The sequence below is a fragment of the Neofelis nebulosa genome, chromosome 17 (genome assembly GCF_028018385.1).
Source record: "Neofelis nebulosa isolate mNeoNeb1 chromosome 17, mNeoNeb1.pri, whole genome shotgun sequence".
Taxonomy (NCBI): Eukaryota; Metazoa; Chordata; class Mammalia; order Carnivora; family Felidae; genus Neofelis; species Neofelis nebulosa.
In genome coordinates this window covers 44,340,951-44,359,581 of record NC_080798.1, presented here as the reverse complement: position 1 = coordinate 44,359,581, position 18,631 = coordinate 44,340,951, and the positions used below count along the sequence as shown (strand labels likewise).

The 18,631-nt window shown below is 43.1% G+C and overlaps 1 protein-coding gene across 2 annotated transcripts in view; it reads right to left on the bottom strand.

Annotated features, from left to right (window-relative positions):
* Nucleotides 1-18,294, bottom strand: part of CDH3 (cadherin 3) — a 114,443-nt gene extending 96,149 nt beyond the window's left edge. For both annotated transcript variants that reach the window (XM_058709687.1, XM_058709688.1), the window contains exon 1: nt 18,025-18,294. The gene's annotated coding sequence lies outside the window, so the exon portion shown is untranslated. The remainder of the gene's footprint in view (nt 1-18,024) is intronic.
* Nucleotides 18,295-18,631: the final 337 nt, after the last annotated feature.

Below are 18,631 nucleotides of genomic sequence, written 5' to 3'. Positions count from 1 at the left end.
CTCTTCAAAAAATTAAAAATAGAACTACCCTATGACTCAGCAATTGCACTACTAGGTATTTATCCAAGGGATGCAGGTGTGCTGTTTCTAAAGGGGACACACACATGTTTATAGCAGCGCTATCAACAATAGCCAAAGTATGGAAACAGCCCAAATGTCCATCGATGGATGAATGGACAAAGAAGATGTGGTATATATATATACAATGGAGTATTACTCGACAATCAAAAAGAATGAAATCTTGCCATTTGCAACTACGTGGATGGGACTGGAGGTTATTATGCTAAGTGAAATTAGTCAGAGAAAGACAAAAATCATATGACTTCACTCATATGAGGACTTTAAGAGGCAAAACAGATGAACACAAGGAAAGGGAAGCAAAAATAATATAAAAACAGGGAGGGGGACAAAACGTAAGAGACTTTTAAATACAGAGAATGAACAGAGCGTTGCTGGAGGGGTTGTAGGAGGGGGGATGGGCTAAATGGGTAATTCCTTAAGGGGCATCAAGGAATCTACTCCTGAAATCATTGTTGCATTATATGCTAACTAACTTGGATGCAAATTTAAAAATGAATTAATTAATTAATTAATTAAAGGTTCCTATCACCTCCTAAAAAAAAAAAAAAAAAAAGATAGCACATGTAGTATTTCATCTCCTAAAGTCAGATATTTAGGAGTGATTTTTTTTTCCCCCCCAGCTACCAAACACTTTTCTCCTTGTCTTTCACCAGTTACTGCTTCAGGACAAATTCCTAGGAAATTTTCTGAGTCAAAGTATGTGCAGGTATTTAAGGCTTTTGTCAGACTGGCCTTCAGAAAGGTTTAGAACTAGTTTCACTTCTGAGCTGGAAAAAGAAGGCCCCATCCTCTGCAGCATCATTTCCAGTTTGACCTAGAAGTGTTATTTGTTATCTTACTCTGATTTGCAGTCCAAGCTCTTCCTAATGGTACTCAGCTTCAGCATCTTTTCAACACCATCATCCCTGTGGGTGGCCCTGGGCTGGAAATCAACCTCCCTGAACCCAGAAGTCTCAGTTGTAGTCTCCGAGATTTCTAAATTGAGATGATATAAGTAAAAACCCAACTCAAGGCCCAATTCTTATTATTTGAAACATAAGATTTCAGAAACGGGGATGGCATTTCGGAAGAGCCTTGTAGGTAACTGTGGTGCAGAAGTGGAAACTGAGACCGAGGAAGGGGGAAGTCTTCCCAATAAGAAAAAGTCAGAAACATCTGCTAGAAAAATGGGTAAAGAACATGAACAGACAATTTAGAGAGGTAACCTAAATGGATGCTAGTATACAAAGAAATGTCCCCACCCATTAGCCATTAGGGAAATCCAGGCCAAAACAAGGAGGAGATACAAATTCACACTGGCAAACATCAGAACGTTGGAAAACACCAAGTGTCAGGAGGGTGTGGAGGAAATGGGGCTCTCGTGCACCACTGCTGAGTGTAGACTAATACCCTGAAATCCAGCAATTCCACGCCTGGGCAAGTATCCCAGGGATCTTCCCACGCAACCAAGGATGTTCACTGCAGCTGTTCATGGTAGCTGTGGGAGTAGGAAATAAACAAATGCCCCTCGTTGGGAATAGATATGGGATCTATTGGCAAATAGATCCAATATCGGCAAATATTGGCAAAGTATGGGATATTTTGGAATTATGGAATTATTGTGCAGCAGTTCAAAACAATGAAACAGACCAGAGGTCAATACACAAAGGCCTCTGGACCAAATTTGACTTGTTGCCTGTTTTTGTGCAGCTTGGCTCATGAGCGGAGAATGATGATTACATTTTTTAGTGGTGGGGGAATAAAATCAAAAGAATATTTTGTGACACATAAAAATTGTATGAAATTCAAATTTCAGCATCCATGAAGTTTTATTAGAAATACAGCCATACTCATTCATTTATATATTGTCTGTGGCTGCTTTTGCACTACATCAGCAGACTTGAGTTGCTGCAACAGAGACCATATGGCCTGCAAAGCCTAGAATATTTACAGGTAGCTCTTGACAGTAAAACTTTACTGACTTCTAAACTAGACAAACACAAAGAAACCTGAATGAATCCACAAATGTTATAGCTAAATTTAAAAAGTAAGTATCAGGCCACCTGGCTGGCTCAGTTGGTAGAGAGTCTGACTCTTGATCACAGGGTGGTGAGTTCAAGCCCCACGTTGGGCATAGAGCTTGCTTAAAAAAATAAAAGATGAAAGAGAACAACGACAATAAAGTAAGTATCGGTTTATCCATTCCTGTGTAACAAATTACCAAAAATCCTAATGACTTAAAACAAGATAAACATTTATTATCCTACATAGTTCCTATGGGTCAGGAATTTGGGAATGGCTCAACTGAGTGGTTTTGGCTTGGGATCTATCATGAGAATGCAGTTAAGATGTCGCTGGGGCTGATGTCATCTGAAGGCTTGACTAGGGTTTGAGCATCATTCAAGGTGGTTCACTTACATGGCTGGAAAATTGGTGCTAACTGTTGGCAGGAGGTCTCATTTCCTCTTAGACCTCTCCATAGGTCTGCTTCAGTGTCTTCACACCGTGACAGCTGGCTTCCCTTAAGGTTGGTGACCCAAGAGATGGCAGGGAGGATGTTGCAATGTCTTTTATCACCCAGTCTTGGAAATCACACATTGTTACTCTTGCAATATTCTCTTTTGAGTAGGGTCAGCTCTGTTCAATGCAAGAAGGGACTGCTCAAAGATGTGAATACCAGGAGATTTACTGGGAACCATCTTGGAGGCTGGCTACCACAGTAAGAAATAGAACGTGATCTATAGCCAGATACTTTTTAATTAAAAAACTAAATTCATATTAGCAGGAAACAACACTATATATTTGACAAAGCTACATACAAATTAAAAGATATTTATTAGGGGTTCCTGGGTGGCTCCATCATTGAGCGTCTGACTCTTGATTTCAGCTCAGGTCATGATGTCACAGTTTGTGGGATCAAGCTCCATGTAGGGCTCTGCGTTGACAGCACGGAGCCTGCTTGGGATTCTCTCTCTCCCTCGCTCTGTGCCCCTCCCCTGCTCACCTGTGTGCATGCATGCCCACTCTCTCAAAATAAATAAATAATTAAAACATTAAAATATATTTAATTATATATCTCACGAATTGTGAGATCATGACCTGAGCTGAAGTCAGACGCTTAACCAACTGAGCCACCCAGGCACCCCAAAAATATTTTTAAAAAGATATTTATTGAACAGAGTGGGGGAGGAGGGTAATGGAAGTGGAAGATAGGGATAAAAAAAAAAAAGAATGAGTGAGTGAATTAATAAAACCAGAAAGCAGTCTTACACAATTAATTCAACTCTCTTTACTCAAGTTCCCCCCTCCCTTGAAAAAAGAGAGAGAGAAATTGAAAGAACAGTTTCCTTGTCCAAGATCACAACCAAGATCACAAGAACCCAGCCTCCCTAACCAAGTCTGTCTCTCTCTGCCACATTCTCCTTCAGTTCAGGGTTGACCTGCAGAGACTTCAGAGAGCTCTGGTTCCTGGCTAAGTAGGGAAGATTTTTGCCTGCGGGGAGGGGTGTGGGGACCAGCAGAACTAGCCTGGGAAGAAAAGGCTTAGTTATTACCCAAATAGTGGTGCTGGTGGATTGCTCACCCTTCCTGCCAGGGTTCTGCCTTCTCTGGAGACAAAGGACTCTCACAGCCCAGAGCCCTGTGAACACCCCCAGGTCCAGCCTGTTAGTAGTGGAAGAACTGAAACTCTCATTTCTTTAAAAATATACCCTGGGGCTCTAGGCCTTGTGACTTCTTTTCTTTATTTCTTTTTATCTTCATAAGCTCACCAGGTAAGAACTGTTATTTCAAGAAGTGAGTTGAATAGATCATTTCTGTTTTACCTCCCTGTGAAGTCACTCACTCGTCATTTCAGCAAATCCTTATTGAGCATCTACTGTGTGCCGGTACTGGGGATACAGCAATAGACAAAGCTGGCAAAGCCCCTGTCTTCATGAAGGGTGGGAGTAATAGGAACAGACATTCGACAGCAAACAAATAAACAAAAAAAAGTAAAGATAAAGTAAAAGAGGTGAAGGAAAGGAAAATTATTGTGTTATCAGGGAAGACTTGTATTTGAACTGAGATCTGAAGGTGAGAAAGAGCCTGCTCACTGGAATGAAGAGCAATTTACAGCAGGTGTAAAAGCCCTGAGGTGGAATTCAATGTGCTGGGTTTGTGGAGATTAGGGAGGCAGGCAAGGCCCAGATCAGACAGGCCCTCGTAGCCATTTGTCAAAAGAGTTTGGAATTTATTCTGGGCATCAGATGGAACTCACTCCACCATCATTAGTTATATGATCTCAGACAAGTTACTTCACTCCTCTAAGCCTCAGCTTACCTTTCTATAAAGTAGAGTTAATAATTATGTCATTGTAGTAGACAGCCTCTAAAGTCCCCCTACAACAACTGTGCGTCCTGGTGTTCACACCCCATGAATGTGGGCTGATTCGCTTCTAACCAGTACAGTATGGCAGAAGTGATGGTGTAATCATCTCCTCTTCCTGCTGGAAAAAATCACCACAAACATAGCAGCTTAAAACAGCACAAACCTACTACCTTGAAGTTCTGGGGGTCAGACATCTGCGTGGGTCTTACTGGGCTAAAATCAAGTTGTTGGAAGTTCCCAGGGAGAATCCACGTCCTTGCCTTTTCCAGCTTGTAGAAGATGCCTGAATTCTTCAGCTCATGGCCCCTTTCTCCATCTTCACAGGGTATCACTCCAACCTCTGCTCCCATTGTCACCTCTCCTTTTTTGTCACCACTGTCCTGCCTCCCTCTTTCCCATATAAGAACCCCGTGATTACATTGGGACCCATGTGGCCAATGCAGGATAATCTCCCCCACTTTAACTAAATCCTTAACTTTATCTGTTACCTTGCCATGTAAGGTAACAAATTCACAGGTTCTAGGGATTAGGACTTGGACATCTTCGGGGACCATTATTTTGTCTGCCACAGATGGTAGGTCAATTTTGTGATTAGGTAATAAAAGACTGTATCTTTTGTCTCAAGTGCTTTTGTCCCCTACCTCCTTTCCCTTTTTCTTTCTTTCTCCTCCCTTCCTCATTTCGACTCTCTCTCCCTTCCCCCTTTCTTTCTTTTGCTCATCACTTTGGGGGGAGCCAGCTGCCATGACATGAGGCAGCCTTGTGGAAAGGTCCGTGTGGCTAGGAACTGAAACTCCCAGCCAACAGCCAGTGAGGAATGAGGTTTGCCAACAACCATGTTTGTAAGCTTGGAAGTGGGTTCTACGGCCCCAGCCAAGCTTTGTGATTGCTGTAGCTCTGGCCAACACTTGACTGCAGTCTCATGGGGAACTTGAACTTAAACCACCCAGCTAAGCAGCTCCTAGATTCATGACCCTCAGAAACCATGTGAGAGAGTCGTGATCTCATGGTTGAGAGTTCAAGCGTCACATTGAACTCCATATTGGGCGTGGAGCCTACTTTAAAAATACATACACACACACACATACAGACATAAATACACAAACTAAAACTAAAAAGTGCCTGGGTGGCTAAACTAAAGTGCCTGGGTGGCTCAGTCAGTCAAGTATCACTTTTTTAAAAAAAAATTTTAATGTTTATTTAATTTTGAGAGAGAGAAAGAGACAGAACATTAGTGGGGGATGGGCAGAGAGAGAGGGAGACACAGTATCTGAAGCAGGTTCCAGCCTCTGAACTATCAGCACAGAGCCTGACATGGGGCTCGAACTCACAAACCACGAGATCATGACCTGAGCCAAAGTTGGACGCTTAACCAAATGAGACACCCAGGCACCCCCTAAGTGTCTGACTCTTGATCTCAGCTCAGGTCTTGATCTCAGGGTCATGAGTTCAAGCCCTGCATTGGGCTCCTACTTAAAGGAAGAAAGGAAGGAAGGAAGGGAGGGAGGGAGGGAGGGAGGGAGGGAGGGAGGGAGGGAGGGAGGAAGGAAGGAAGGAAGGAAGGAAGGAGCAAGGAAGGAACCATGTGAGAGAATGTTTGTGGTTTAAGCTGCTAAATTTTGGGGTGATTTGTAATGCAGTAATAGATAACAAATACATTCATTCATTGATTCAGCATATATGTATTAAGGACTATACTACGCACCAAGTTGTTTGAGGTGCTGGGAACATAACAGTGAATAAAGCAGAGAAAAATCCCTGCTCTTATGGAGTTTACATACTATCAAGGGGAGATGGACAGCAAACATGGCCAGTTATGTGATCTGTCAGAAGGTGACAATTGCTAGGAGGAGAAAGTAGAGCAGGGTAAGGGAGATAGGCTAGTCAAAAAAAGCTTTGCTGAAAAGGTGCTGTTTGAGCAAAGACTTGAAGGAAGTGAGGGAGGAAACCATGCTCTTCATGGGGAAGAGTATTCCAGGTGGAGGGAAGAGCAGGTACAAAGGTCTCGTGGCAGGACAACGCCAGACTCTTAAGAAAAGCAGTATGGAGACCAGTATGATTGAAATGAAGAGTACAGAGGGCAGAGTGGTGGCAGATGATGAGAGAAATGAGGTGGGGATTAAAGTAGATAGTGCATGTTAAGCTTTTTGAACCTAGTAGTTGCTCAATAAATTAAAGCCTTTGTTTTCTTTAAGAAGCTACATTTTATTTTATTTTTTAAAGTAGTCTCTGCATCCAATGTGGGGCTCACACTCACAACCCTGAGATCAAGAGTCACATGCTCTATTGACTGAGCCAGCCAGGTGCCGTGCTACACTTTTTTTTTTTTTTAATTTGTGAAATAATCTAAGGAGAACACAAAAAAGGAAAGATAATAACATAATGAACACCCATTTAACCATGACCTACTCTAATAAATAAAACCCAAGAGCTACTACTGAAGCCTCCAACATACCTTCCCATATCCCAATCCTCTACCCCAAATATCACTCACTGAATACAGCGTTATCATTCATATACATGGCTTTATATTTTTATATATGTGTGTATCCATAAAGAATCTCCAGCACTGTCTTTCAGGAAATAAATAAATAAATCTGATAAGGGATGAATATCCAGAATATATAGAGAACTCCTAAAACTCAACAACAACAAAAAACCAAAGAGCCTCAAAATGGACAAAGGACTTGAATAGGCATTTCTCTGAAGAAGATAGGTGAATGGCCAATAAGTACATGAAAAGATGTTCAACATCACTAATCATTAGGGAAATGCAAATCAAAACCAAAAAGGTACCACTTCACACCCATTAGGATAGCTATTATTAAAAAACAGAAAATAGGGATGCCTGGGTGGCCTGGTGGGTTAAGCTTCTGCCTTTGGCTCAGTTCATAATTTCATGGTTCATGAGTTTGAGCCCCTTCAGCTCAGGTCACGATCTCATGGTTTGTGAGTTCAAACCCCACAGCACAGAGACCGCTTCAGTTCCTCTGTCCCCCTCTCTCTGCCCCTCCCCAACTCGTGTACTCGCGCGCTCTCTCTCACACTGTCTCTCTCTCTCTTAAAAATAAATAAACTTAAAAAAAAAACCAGCAAACACGTATTGATGAGGATATGGAGAACTTGGAACCCTTGTGTACTGTTGGTGGGAATGTAAAATGGTATATAGCCTCTGTGAAAAACAGCATAAAGTTTCCTCAAAAAAATTAAAAAATAGGGGTGCCTTGATGACTCAGTCGGTTAAGCGTCCAACTCTTGACATCAGCTCAGGTCATGACCTCACAGTTCATGAGTTCAAGCCCTGCTGAACTCTGCTGACAGCACAGAGCCTGCTTGGGATTCTGTCTCTCTCCCTTTCTGCCCCTCCCCTGTTTGCTTTCTATCTCTCTCTCAAAATAAATAAAAATAAATAAACTCTAAAAAAATAAAAAAAAAAAATAGAATTTCCATATGACCCAGCGATTCTACTTTTGGGTATATACCCCAAATAAGTGAAAAAAGTCCCAAAAAGATATTTGTACACCTATGTTCATAGCAGTATATTTACAATAGCTAAAACATGGAAGCAACTCAAGTGTCCATCGACCAATGAATGGATAACTGAAATGCAGTATATACAGCCCCTGTATTATTCTTTGGTCTTAAAAATGAAGGAGATTCTGCAATATGCTACAACATGGATGAACTGGAGAGCATTGTGCTAATAATGTGAAATAAGCCAGTCACAAAAACCAAATAGTAATTCCACTTATGTGAGGTATTTAGAGTAGTCAAAATTTAAAGAAAGTATAATGGTAACTGCCAGGGGCTGGAGACAGGGGAAAACAGAGAATTGTTTCTAAATAGGTATTGAGTTTCAGATTTACAAGATGAAAAGAATTATGGGGATGGATGGTTGGTAATGGGTTGGATGGGGAGGGGATGGCTACATGACAATGGGGATATATTTAATACCATTGAACTGCACACTTAAAAACTGTTAAGATGGCTAATTTTATGTTATTTGTATTTTAACACAATAAAAAAGAGAGAAAAGCAAATCCTGTATATCATATATATTACACCCTCCCTATATATAAGGGTATCATTGGTATATCAATTGTATCACTCTATAATTTATTTTTTTCCACTCAACATGTTATTCCTGAGATTTATCCAGCATGATAAATCTTTTTCCATTCTTTTTGGCTGTATAATATTCCATCGCATGCATATATTATAATTTAATATATTAAAATGTTTTGAAATGATAGCCATGCCATTATCACACCAACAAATTCTCAGTGATTTTTATGTTTTTTTTAATTTTTTTTTTTATTTTTTTCAACGTTTTTTTTTTTTTTTTTTTTTTTTTTTTTGGGACAGAGAGAGACAGAGCATGAACGGGGGAGGGGCAGAGAGAGAGGGAGGCACAGAAGCGGAAACAGGCTCCAGGCTCTGAGCCATCAGCCCAGAGCCTGACGCGGGGCTCGAACTCACGGACCGCGAGATCGTGACCTGGCTGAAGTCGGACGCTTAACCGACTGCGCCACCCAGGCGCCCCTAATTTTTTTTTTTAATGTTTATTTATTTTTGAGACAGAGAGAGACAGAGCATGAACAGGGGAGGGTCAGAGAGAGGGAGACACAGAACCTGAAATAGGCTCCAGGCTCTGAGCTGTCAGCACAGAGCCCGACGCGGGGCTCGAACTCACGGACCGCGAGATCACGACCTGAGCCGAAGTCGGCCACTTAACCGACTGAGCCACCCAGGTGACCCATTGATTTTTAAATATTATCTATACCCAGTCCATATTAAAATGTCTCCAATTATCTCAAGGATGTCTTTTTACAATTAGTTTATTCAAATCAGGATTCAAACAAGATCTATCCAATATATGTGGCCATATGTCTCTTCAATCTTTCATTCTAAAACAGCCTTTTCTTCTCCTCCCCACCCACACCATTACATAGATGGTTAGAGAAACTGGGACATCTGTTTCACATCCTGGATTTAGCTGTTTGGTTTTTTGCTTGTTTTTGTGTTTTAAAGTTTATTTATTTATTTTGAGGGAGGGAGAGATAGCACACAAGTGAGGGAAGGGCACAGAGAGAGGGGGAGAGAGAGAGAATCTTAAGCAAGCTCCACACTGACAGCACAGAGCCTGACACGGGCTTGATCCCATGAACCGTGAGATCATGACCTGAGCTGAAATCTTGAGTTGGATGCTTAACTGACTGGGCTACCCAGACACCCCCCCACACACCCTTTTTTTTTTTAATGTTTATTTATTTTGAGAGAGAGAGAGCATGAGTGAGGGAGGAGCAGAGAGGAAGAGACAGAGAGAGCGAGAGATAATCCCAAGCAGTCTCTGTGCTGTCAGTGCACAGCTTGACTCAGGGGTCAAACTCGTGAACTGTGAGATCATGACCAGAGCCTAAATCAAAAGTTGACCTGAAACTAAATCAAGAGTCAGACACTTATCTGACTGAGCTACCCAGGCATCCTAGCTGGTTGCTTCTGACAGTGTCTTGATCAGATTCAGTTTTGTTGGGGAGATAAAGGGAAGTACAGGAAACTCATGTAGCCCAGTGACCAAACCTCGTGTCACCAATATGCTACAAGTCTACAAGATGGGCTTCCTGATAATGATGTAATGGGAAATAGATAACAAGGGCTATTATCTATTTTACCAAAAGTGATGTCACTTGGGGTGCCTGGGTGGCTCAGTCGGGTAAGTGTCTGACTCGGTTTCGGCTCAGGTCATGATCTCAGGGTTAGGGGGTTGGAGCCCTGCATCGGGCTCCGCACTGCCACTGCTGTTAAGGGCCTGCTTGGAATTCTCTTTCTCGTCCCTCTCTCTGCCTCTCCCCTGCTCGAATGTTCTAAGTAAAAAAACTTAAAAAAAAAAAAAAAGTGTACCTGAATCTAACTATGAAGAATAAATAGGACAAATTCAGATTGTGGAATCTTCTACAACTTGTTTGGATTCTTCAAAAATGTCATAAAAGGGGGCGCCTGGGTGGCGCAGTCGGTTAAGCGTCCGACTTCAGCCAGGTCACGATCTCGCGGTCTATGAGTTCGAGCCCCGCGTCAGGCTCTGGGCTGATGGCTCGGAGCCTGGAGCCTGTTTCCGATTCTGTGTCTCCCTCTCTCTCTGCCTCTCCCCCGTTCATGCTCTGTCTCTCTCTGTCCCAAAAATAAATTAAAAACGTTGAAAAAAAAAATTAAAAAAAAAATGTCATAAAAGAAAAAATGAGATGAACATTGATCAGATCTTGGATCACAAACAAAACAAAACTACAGCTATACAGGACATAACTGGACAAATTGCGGAAATTTAAATGTATATAAATGTGGAGTTTCTTAGATGTGATAACAGCATTGTAGCTATATGGGAGAATGTCCTTGTTGTTAGGAGACACAGGCTTAAGTATTTAGGGGTAAAATGTCAGAATGTCTGCAAGTAACTGTCAAATGATTTAGCCAAAAATAAAATATATGTGTGTATATAAATAACCTGGTAAGGTGTATTGACAATTGATGAATACAGATGAAAGGTATAAGGATATTTATTCATTGCAGTTTTTAAAACATTGCTATTGGTTTGAATTTTTCTTAAAGAAAAAGTTGTGGGAAGAAAAAAAAAACAACCCTCCTTTGCTCTCAGAACTGCTGGGCACCCTCTGCATTATTACCACAGGGGCGCCTTGGATTTGCGAGTCTTCACCATAGCTGACATTGACGCCAATCTCTTTTATTGCCGAGCGCTCCCCACCCCCCTCACCTCCCCCACCCCCCTCACCCCCCCCCACCCCCCACCCCCCGCGCCAACCCACTCCCGTTGCAAGAGCCATGGTTAGAAGCCCCAAGAGGCCGGATCCTATCACTTCCAGGCTGCTAAATTCCAAACACTAGAGGAGGAAGAAAAGGAAGGCCCTGACGGTCCCCTGGCACCCTCTGCGGTCCGGCACCGCCCCCTGGTGGCCGCCAGCATGCACGCGGCGTGGGTGCCGGGAGGTGGGCACTTCCGGGGAAAGATTCCGCCCACCCCCCCCACCCCCCCAGACTAGCGCCCTCGCAACCCCAGCCTGTTCACCCTGGGACTGCACATTTTAAAGAACACCAACTACGTGCCCAGCATGGTGCAAAGTGCTTAACAGATGTTATCTCGCTTAAGTCTCACATCATCGGCCCTTACAGGTGTGAGTATGGCAGGCCCCATTTTAAGGACAAAGTGAGGTGCAGAGAGGGGAGGGGAAGTGCACAAAGACTGCAAGGCTAATGTCACATTTTTTCTTTCTCTTTCGTTTCATTTCTTTCTTTCTCTTTCTTTCTTTCTTTTTCTAAATTTACTTTTGAGAGAGAGTGTGAGTGAGCAAGAGGCAGAGAAAGGGAGAATGCAGAGCCCAAAGCAGGACTCAAGACCTGAGCCAAGTCACATGCTTAACCGACCGAACCACCCAGGCTCCCCTAGTGTCACATTTTCTAACTCAGGTCCAATGCCCATTACACTATGTGCCCATTACAGCCCAGTTGATTCCAATGATGGTGACGTGATGATAATTACCACAAAATAATAGCAAGATAACCTACAGCGCTTTGAGCCATGCACTGTGGGACATTAACACATTTAGTCTACAATAGCCCCAGGGGGTAGGTTCTATTAATATGCCCATTTTACAGTTGAGGAAATTGAGGTACAGAGAGTATTAAGAAATTTGTCCCAGGGCACCTGGGTGGCTCAGTCAGTTAAGTGTCCAACTCTTGATTTGGGCACAAGTCATGATCTCATGGTTTGTGAGATGGAGCCTCACATCAGGCTCTATGCTGACAGCGGGGAGCCTGCTTGGGATTCTCTCTCTTCCTCTCTCTCTCTCTCTCTCTCAAAATAAATACATTTTTTAACTTAAAAAAAAAAGAAAAGAAAGAAATTCATCCCAGGTAACTCAGAGAGTAAAGAGTACTGTGAAGGCATCAGGAGACGTGGAATTGTCCAATGGCTCTGTTCATAAATCTTTACTGCACACCTACTAGGTGCAGGCCCCTGAGCTGAGGCCTGAGTGCAGCACAGAGGAGGACTAAACAATGCTAGCACAATGAAGCATGGGAAACTACAGAGCAAGTCTAAACACCAGAAATCTATTATTGAAAATGAGATCCTCAATGAGGAAAATGGTTTAGGATCAGCCGGAAATAAAAGTAAACACAAACAACTGACCACTTCTGGGGGAGAAGAGGATAGTTTAAGTAAATATAAACACTGTCACTGCAACATGCCAGCAGGGATAACACAATGGTAACACCTAATTTGAGGCTTGGCTGAGCATTTGCTTTGAAGAAAAGTAAAAGGCGCTGCCATTCTCCTGAGAAATTCGGAAAAGGAGTAGTATTTTAGACACGAATTAAAATTCCTACTCCTAATAAACAGAATCTAGCGATTCAATCTGACTTTCAGAGAAGGCCATTAGACCACCACCTACAACCAACTCCTCCTGCTCCAAGCCTGGGGCCTCAAGAATCCCCTCCCTGGTTCTAGGAAAGTCCACTGTTCTCTGGCCCAGCCGCCTACCCTCTCCCTCCCTCGGGTGCCTCCCAAGCTGGCTGCTGAGCATGTCTCCTTAGGAAGGTTCCAGACTTGGGGCCGCCGGTTCATTGCCAGAGATACACCCCTTCCTTACCCGGGTGAGACCCCAGGGCGAAGGGACTGTCGCAGGAGGCCAGATCTAGGGCCCACTGTGGGCTGCCGCTGGGACTGGAGCACTCTCAGGGCCAGCCCAGCGCTGCCCCTCTCTGCCCACACATTTTTCTCTTTTCTTGTAGACATTTTGTAAAAAAATGAAGAACATAAAGCTTTATCATTTTCATTAACCAACCCCCCCACTTTATTAAGGTATGATGGGCATACTTTAGCTGTACATAATGTTTACAACATGTTGTTTGGGTACCATTTTTTTATTGAAGTATAATTAACATACAATGTTTTATCAGTTTCAGGTGTACAGCATAGTGATTCAGTGCTCACCAGGATTAGTGTAGTCACCATGCAACATTATTACAATATTACTGAATATATTCCTTATGCTGTACTTTCCATTTCCCTTAGCTTATAACTGGAAGTTTGTACCTCTTAATCCTCTTTACGTATTTTGCCCATTCCACCCCCCACCCACCTCCCCTCTGGCAACCACAGATTTGTTCTCTGCATTTAAGAGCGTGGAGTATCATTTTCATTCTTGCCATTCTTGTTACTATTTTGGTCTGTATCATCCATGAAATGTTGTTTGGACATATTTGAGGGAGAGATAAGGCTGGAAAAATTGGCTAAGAGTTTGAATAAACTGGAGAAGAGTGTTTGAAAAACAAAACAAATACAGCTTCCCCTAAAAGTAGCTGTAGTTTTGATAACCTAGATTAGCAGGACTCAAAGTGTGGTCCCTGGACCAGCAGTGTCGGCATCATCTGCAGATTTTTTAGATCTGCAAATGCTCTGGAAGAGATCTGCTGAATAAGAAAACAGCAGGCTGGAGCCCAGAAATCTGTTTCAACCAGTGCTCCAAGAGATTCTGATGCGTGTTCAAATTTGAAAACCACTCTACTACACAATAACCAAATCTCCTGTGAATTCAGTCATATTTTAAAAATGAATTTATATTTCCCTAGCCATAACAACAACTTCTATCTGAGACACTATGGAAAGAGGAGCCCGGAAAATGCCTGGTGTGGGGACAGAGTTTTCCCACCCAGAATTTCTCCTGGAGGTAACAAGTAGTATGAGTTACAGGCACCCAGATGGGTTGGGCAATGTCAAGGGTGTGGTTCCTTAATCCCCACCCCCGACAAAGTGTTTGTAATGAAACTGGAAAATAAAATGAAAGTGGAAAAGGACCAAAATGTCCTTCCTGAGCCTGGCTAAAGGTAGGAGTGGATGGGCATGGAGGAAAGGGTTACTGTAGTTTGTGCAAGATCTCCCTTAACTGAACACCCTTGAGCTCCCAGGAGGGGTCCCCTGGGTGTTTTTTAGGCTCCCACCCCTCTGTCACTTGTCTTCCTCTCTTCATCCCTTTCAGGTCTCCTTTTGATCACCCTGGGGCCCATTTCCCCTGGCTCCATCTTTTTACTCTCTACCTTTTCCTGCACCCCACCACACACAAGCTCCTGGGTCTCCAGCTGCTGACTCTTCAGCACAGAGAGCACAGAAGTCATCACCTCCTTTTGATCCCTACATAACCCTTCACGGACTTCAGGGGCAGAGGGCAGAAGCGGTGCAGGTGAAGGAGGATGTGCAGAATCCTGCTAGGCCTGGAAGGAGAGGGGGACCCCTGTAGGGCCTGCAGGGGTTCATAAAGCTCCCCAATTTGGAAGCCGTTTTTGTCCCAAGGAAAGGCCACAAAGCCACTACCTTTTGGGGAGGCTCACCACTGCTGTTCTGCTGGGTCTTTGAGTCAGTGAAGTCACCCCCACCTCTGGCTGGATCCCTGAGCCAAGAAATGCCACTGACCTGGCAACCTTTGGGGAATGTCACACACTAAAAGGGGAGGCAAATAAGTACTCCTTTTCTCTCCCTGCCTTTGGCTGTTTCCTTGCTGGACTCCTGTGCCTTTGCCCCCCACCCTTATGGACACAGGGACTATTTCTGGGCAGAGGCGTGGTAGGTGAAAGCCACTCCTTTCCAGAAGCTGCAGAATTTCTTCCAGATCAAGTTGGGATAGTGAGGCAGGGTGTCTGTGGCTGTGGAATCCTGGGATTTCTCTAGGCCAGGGCTGGCATCCAGCCCATTACCCAGGTCACAAGTTCCGGTTCAAGCCTGGGTCTCAGATGAAACTTCATCTGTCCACTGACCCCCACAAATAAGAGTCAAATTGCCCATGGTGACTCCTCAGCTGGATTTGCTACATTTGTGGATATTCAGAAGGCTCTTGACATGTTTTTTTCTCACCTTATGAATTAATGAAATATCTTTATTTTGTTCTTTCCATTAGCTTGTTAGACACCTGTGAGGTTTTATTTTGTTTTGACCATTCTTTCAGTATTTACTCTTTAAAGGTAAAATGCCTTTTTTTTCCTTTTGCTGTTTTTAATGTTTTCTAGTCTTTTTCAACCGTTTTACAATTATGTGACTAGTACAGTCAACTGTCTCTGTGGGAGAGGAGGCACTGAGAATGCTGGGCTTGCCTCAGTGAACAACCCTTCTCTTTGGCATCTTGGATCCTCAGTTCCTGCTGCTTTGGGAGCTCTCTAATGCCTTCAAATATATATATATATATATATATATATATATATATATATTTGTATTTTATCCATCTCTTCTAGCTATCTCTAGTAGACGTGTTAATTTATAACACGCTATTCTGTTAACACTAGAAATGGAAGCATCACTGTCTTGGATTTTAATTCTGTATGTTTATTTTTTTTAATGTTTATTTTTGAGAGAGAGAGAGAGAGAGCGAGCGCAAGTGGGGGGGGGGTGGTGCGGAGAGAGAGGGAGACAGATGACCCCAAGCAGGCTCAATGCTGACAGCAGAGAGTCCGATGTGGGGCTCAAACTCACAAACCCTGAGATCATGACCTGAGCTGAAGTCAGACACTCAACTGACTGAGCCACCCAGGTGCCCCTAATTCTGTAATGTTTAAAGACATATAAATAATACTGTTGTTTTGTATACTTAATTATTTATTCACATATGATCACTTTCTTTGGGCTTGATTCTTTCTTATGTCTCTGACCATCCATCTGGGATTATCTTCCCTTTGTCTGAAATACAGCCTTTACAACTTCATTTAGGGTCTGCTCATGATGAAATTCCTGTTTTTAGCTGAATAAATAGGTCCCCATTCCTGAAAGATTTTTGCTATACACAGAGTTCTAGTTAGGCACATATTTTAAGTGAAGATTTCATTCTTCACTCAAGTGGCTTCCCTTAATGATACTGGGAAGTCAGATGTTACATCTCTGAAGTTAATTGATCTTTTTGTCTAATTGTTTTAAGATTTTATGTACCTTTTATATTCTTTAACCATGATGTGTTTAGTTGTGGACTTATTTTTATTTATACTCTTTTGAGTTTCATTTGGCTTCTTGAATCTGGAGCTTGGTAGGTCTTTCATCAGTTCTGGAAAACTCATAGCCATTAACTCCAAATATTTCTTGTTTTCCTCTGGAATCTAATTAAACTTATGTTGGGCTTTCCTACCCAAAGGTTTCATGTGTTTTACTTTGTCTTGTCCCTTCTTCTGTCTCTTCATCTCACTGTCTCTGCCCACCAGTTTCTGGACAATTTCTTCCTACCCATATTCCAGTTGATTCTCTTTTATGTGTAATTTGCTGTTAAAAAGGTTGTTTCATTTTTTTTTTCCAAAGGTCAATCTTTTTAATTTTTTTTTAACATTTATTTATTTTTGAGAGACAGAGACAGAGCATGAGCAGGGAAGGGGCAGAGAGAGAGGGAGACACAGAATCCAAAGCAGGCTCCAAGCTGTCAGCGCAGAGCCCGACGCGGGGCTCCAACTCACAAACCGCAAGTTCATGACCTGAGCCAAAGTCGGACGCTTAACCGACTGAGCCACCGAGGCGCCCCAAGTTGTTTCATTTTTAATTAGCTATTTTTTAAAGTTGTTTGGTCACTTTTCCAAACCTACTACATGAATTTTTTAAGCTTTCTTGGTTTTGTAGGTATTTTCTAGTTTTTTTTTTTAATAACTCTTTAAAAATACTAAAAATTGCTATTTTATACTCTGATAAACAATTCTAGTATTTGGAGTTTTTGCGTATTTGTTGTGCGTTATTTCTGTATGTTCTCTTTCATGATGTCCTACATCTTTGTGTATCTGGTTATCTTTGAGAATGTGCTGGAAGTTACTAAGAAAATGGCTGTGTGTGAATACTCTGATGTCTGAGATGACAATACCTTTCTCTAAGGGTCATTTTCATTTGCTTCTGTCAACACGTGGACACAACACTAGTGTGGTAAATACTGAAGGTTGAGATTCCTTTACACGTCCAAGATAACCTGAATTTGGGAGACATGTCTGCGCCAGGGCCTTTTTATCTCAACATTTACTTGAGGGTACCTACATTTGGGGGTCCCTGTTCAAATGTGGGGTGATTATTCAGACTCCCAACTTTCAGCACTTCTATACTTGTACCCCTTATACTGCAAGTCCACCAATCTTACAGCTGGAATTGTCAGTTGTCTTCTTCCATCAGCAAATGCCTTCAGGCAAAAGCAGCTTGAGCGACGGATTTATTAAGTCAGTCTGTTTCATCTCTTGGAGTTTGATTCCTAATTCTTCACTCTTCTTGTTAGCTCTTTTGAATGCTGTCGTTTTTCAACATTTCAACCAGCTCAGGTTATTTTGTATGTTAGAGTTGGTCCTAATTACCTAGACTACCATTATTGGGAGTGTGGCCCTTCACTCAAGGCTTTATTATTCTCCCTCCAGCCTGCCTGCACAGGACCGCTCCTATCCAGAGTTAGGGAGAAAGGAGAGCGGAAGAGGAGATGGTGTCTCTCTTTTTTACAGCCTTGTTTCAGGGGAGCAGAAACTTACACTTCCTCAGGAAGAGCCACATTTTCTCAGAGAGATAAGATATGGTTACCTGGTTTCTCCACTTACCTACACAATCCCATTTGGTTGAACTTATCCCCATTTTGTCGGGTAGGTCACATGATCGGAAACGGTCGTGTTATTAGGGCGAAGCGCGGGGAGAAGAGGGGCGGGGCCTGGCCTGGGGTTTTCTGGTCATGGGACTCCCGTGGCTGGTGGCGGCCACTGGAAGAGGGTAGCCTGGCCCCGGGAGCAGGACGCTGGGCACAGGTCGCGAACGCCCTTGCTCCTTTGCACTCCGCGCACACAGCGCGATGGCCACGCCGACGCAGACTGGAACTGGGTGTGCCGGTGTCAGCGGCGGATGACGTCAGACACGGTGGCATAAGTGCGCCGACGCGAAGGCTTTCGGGGAATGTAGTCTCCAGCCGCGCCACGCGTCTCTGCAGGCGGAGGCCCTCTTGGTGCGCGTACTCACCCCGCTTCCCACCTAGCTCCCGTAAAATGTGAGGGCACGCAAGTGGGCCTCCTTTGACCTCTTTAAAAGGGCACACTTAGCTCTTCCTATTACTAATTCTAAATTTGGTGGTACAAACCCTTCTAACCTGCCTTCTCACCGCCGCCACGCTGTCACATCCCCTTTTAAGATGCTTAACCTGAGGGAAAGCCAATTTGT